Here is a 4,430-nt window from a genome sequence, read left to right on the forward strand (position 1 = left end):
AGGCTCCACTGCTCCGCCCTCTACAAGAGCAGTGCAGTATCCTGATTCCTCACTATACTCAGCACGCAACATGCATCCCCACACAAAGCTTCACTGCTCTGCTTTTCACAAGAGCAGAGCAGCCTCCTAGGAGCAACATGAGCCAAAATTCAACTAAAATTCCATTTAAATTCAATTCCTCTCCAAATTGAATCAAGGTCAACCAAACCCATTTCTCCTCAAATCCAAAGCAAGCAAAGCCCACATCATCACTCAAAGGCACATGGATTAATTAGAATAGGATTTTCATTTTAATTGTAATTTGTTTTAATTTCATTTTCATTTTCACTTTGTAAAGCCTATATAAAGGCATCAATTCCATCTCACTAAAAAGGCTGGCTCCACTAGGGAGCATTAGGAGTAGTAGTAGAGAGCTCTCTCTTTAGTTTTTCTCTTTGTTTTGAAATTTTGGATTGATGTTGGAGGAATTCTGTTTCAATCTTTGATATAAAATCCATCTTTGTTCATCTTCTGCATAATTTCTAAGAATTGAAAGTTGAATCTGAGTTTTCATTTACTGCTTCCATCTTCATTTCTTCTTCAATCTGTTTGCTGTTGAATCAAGGAAGGGCTTGAGATCTAGATTTGTTTTCTAGTTTCTTTGATTCTTTGAGATCTTTAATTTTATTTTGAAATTGAGTGAAGTTCTTGGCTGCTCTTCTGTTTTTACTGTTCTATTGAAATTGTTGATTCTTCTTCTGGAATTTCATGCATGATCTAAGTCTTCTTGCTGGTTTCCTCTTCTGCTACGTTTACTTTTCTGTAATTTCCTTTCCTGCATTCTGCACTTTCACATTTCTGTTCACATTGAGCTTGATTTAATTTTATGCACATTTACATTTTCTGCAATTTAAATTTCTAGTTGCTTAATCTATTGCTTTCTTTAATTTTCAACACCCAGCCCCCCTTTACTTTTTCTACAATTTACTTTTCTTGCAATTTAAGTTTCAGCTCTTTTACTTTCTTGCTCTTTAAGTTTCAGTAATTTAATTCTTCTGCACCTTTAATTCACTGAAATTTTACTTTCTGTTGATCAACTTCACACATTCACTCAATGTTAGCTTGACTAAACTAATCACCCACTAAAGTTGCTTGATCCATCAGTCCCTGTGGGATCGACCTCACTCTTGTGAGTTATTACTACTTGATGCGACCCGGTATATTTGTCGGTTGGATTTGTGTGTTGGAAATTCGTTTTTCACAAAAACACCATCAAGTTTTTGGCGCCGTTGCCGGGGATTGATTTAGATTAACAATGATTAAGTGGGTGAGAAGTCTAGATCAAGCATTTTCTTTTTTTTTTGTTCTCTATTTTAAACTGAAACCAAGGTGTTTGTGTTTTTGCCTCACTAAGAAATTCTGCCTCTGTGACATGAATTTCAATTTTCAATGGTGTTGTGTTTTGCAAAATACAAATGGAGTTCAACTCATCTTATAGTCAAACAAAATTTTTCAAGATATCACCCACCATCACCAACCTCTAATGGTGGATGGGGATATCACCAAGAATTAACAGATTCTGAGCACTCCAATCCATGGAGAATTGCTTCAGAGACACAAGATGAGCAAGAGAATCATATGGGACACTTCCCAGAGACACAATATGATCCATATTTTGATGAGTCTAACAACTACTCATATTGTGACTGGAAAAGTTAAAATCAAAGAAATCTTAGCAATCCATACTGTGATGACTTCAACAATTCTTCAAATTGTGATTCAGAGGATCTCCTTCAAAAGTCCAGAGGATTTTTTGAAAGACAAGAACAATCCTGGAAAAGGCAAGAAGCTCTCTTCAAAAATATAAATGGAGATTTAGAGAAAATAAGGAGGAGCTTAGAACCACCGAGTAAGGAAAATGAAGGCCAATTGATGGATGTGAAGGAGAAAGTGGAAGAGCAAGATAAGGAGGCCACTGCATTAAGTGAACTTTCAATGAAGAATGAGATGGTTGAAAATGAAACTGCACTTGAGGTGACAAGGGAAGGAGTGGAGGAGCAAGAAAGTGAGGAAGACACTCAAGAGAAGTTACCCTCAATTGAAGCAGAGAAATGCATAGAAGAAGAACTCATGGAACCACCACTTCAAAAGGCTCTGGATGAATACAAAACTCCAATAATCACACAGCAACTAAGACTTGGATTCAAAGAAGTGAAGGCAACTAACAAGAGCACCAATCCTGTCCTTGGTCCAGAAAGCAAGGTCAATCAAGCCATTTACAAAAGGAAGCTTGCTGAGGAGAGGCTAAGACAAGGGACAATAGCTGAAACTTCTCCTCCTTTGAGGTCATTCCTCTTAACAAATTGGAAGAAAAGGAAGAAAGTGAAGAACAGGTAGACAATAGGTACATTTCTTCTCCTTGCTTTGTTTAAATTTCAATAAATTGGCATATGATTACATTCTAAGTTTGGTGTTGCCTTGCAACTATTTTCAATATTTTTGGATGATTGCATCAAATCAAAAATGAAAGTGACACACCAAGATTCTAAGTTTGGTGTGCCACTTATTTTCTATGCAATTCATTCAAGCAACATTACTTGTCTGCATAATCATAATGCCTCTGCAGTTTTATTTTTTTCTTTTAATTTGACACTTTTTCATTCTACTTGCTTTAGTCGTTTTTCTGTTTTTAAATGCTTTCATTTAGTTTGCTTATTAACTGTTTTTGTTAATACATTACCAAGGCATCCTTATTCATGACAGACTCTTCATTTGGTGATTGTATTTAACAAATAACAGTTTCTTTTGTTTAGTTTTAGTTCAAATAAATTGACATATGGTTGCATTCTAAGTTTGGTGTTGCTATGCAACAAAATTTGGTTCCAATATCTACTAGATACTTGCATCAATTCCAAGTGAAAGTGTCACACTAAGTTTGGTGTGCCATTTATTCTTTATGCAGAGTATTGTGCACACCTTCTTATGCTTGCAATCAAAATGTTGCTATCTCTTGTGCCTTGTTTGTTATTTTTCATTTTTTCTTGCTTGCAACACATGTAATGCTAACATTTCATTGTGTAAGACATTCATGATCCATCTTAGCCCCATAGCCATTATTCTAATTGTTGCTTGGGGATGAGCAAGCATTCTGAGTTTGGCAAGGGAAAGAGGAAGAATAGAGGAAAAAGGACAACAATAATGAAGATGAACTACAAGGTTGTAGAGTTCCTTTTCTTCTCATTTGTTTCAAGCACTTAAATTGCATGATTGTCTTCATCTTTTTTGTTTACATGTGTGTATGAATAAAGCATAGCTTGAATCTTGATTTGTAACATGTTGCTGTGGCATTATGACTACAAACTTGAGCTTTGTGAATTCAAAAGCAATAAAGCATCATGATCATAAACAAACAAGGAATTAAAGAAGATTTTAGCATGTGCATACAAGTATTGGAAAGCTAGTATGATTAATTGTTGCTCAATTGCATTGGATTTTATTTAATTGAAGTTTTTATCTAGGACATTTTGTGAAATCTTTTGAAATCATGAAAATCTTGAAGAAGCAAATACAATTAAAGCAAGAAAAGAAAAAGGGAAAGAATGAGAAACCTGAAGGCTCTGAGTACCAATGGCAATTTATTTGCTAAGTACTTGTGGTGTTTATGTATCAAGCCAAATGCTTGAAAACAAAACACTTAGAAGTCAAGGCTAGGCTCAAGTGCAAAAGCACTCCCTCAAAGCTTAAGGCTCTGAGCATCAATTATTAGAGAGTCAAGAAAAAAATGATGAGCTTAATGAAGTCCTCTAATTAAATGCTTATGGTGCTTATGTATCAAGTGGTAATACTTGAAAACAAAGTATTTAGAAGTCGTAGCTTTGTTATCAACTCATGGGGCAAAGCACCCAAAAGGAGAAGCTAATAAGAAAAACAAAAGCTTATTTCAAGGAAGAAATATAAGAGAAAGATTTCAAAAATTGAGCTAGATAGAAGCATCAATCATTTACATCCCTTTTGTGATTGTAGCATGCTTAGAAAACTAGCTAACCATGAACATTGAGTTGCTATTCTTCTTACCTTGGATTGTCAATCTTTATTACATGATTCTTTTCGTGCTTGGGGACAAGCAAGGTTTAAGTTTGGTGTTTTGATGACAAGTCATCATATACCTATTTTTCAATGCTTTTTCATACAAAAAATTGATGATTAGTGCCTAAATATTGCATTCTTTTGTGCTTAATTAGAATATTTCCTTGATCTTTTAAATGTATAAATCTTGTAGGAAATAAGAAGAAAAAGAAGCAAAGAAGCACAAAAAAAGCTAAAAAGGAGAAAAAAAGAGCTTTGGGGCACACTTTGAAGTTGGAGCACACTTTGGAGCCATAGGCCACGCTTTTAAAAGCGTGGCCCATAAAAGCGTGGCCCATGACCAAATTAAAGGAGGAAGCAACCAG

The sequence above is a fragment of the Arachis hypogaea genome, chromosome 6 (genome assembly GCF_003086295.3).
Source record: "Arachis hypogaea cultivar Tifrunner chromosome 6, arahy.Tifrunner.gnm2.J5K5, whole genome shotgun sequence".
NCBI lineage: Eukaryota > Viridiplantae > Streptophyta > Magnoliopsida > Fabales > Fabaceae > Arachis > Arachis hypogaea.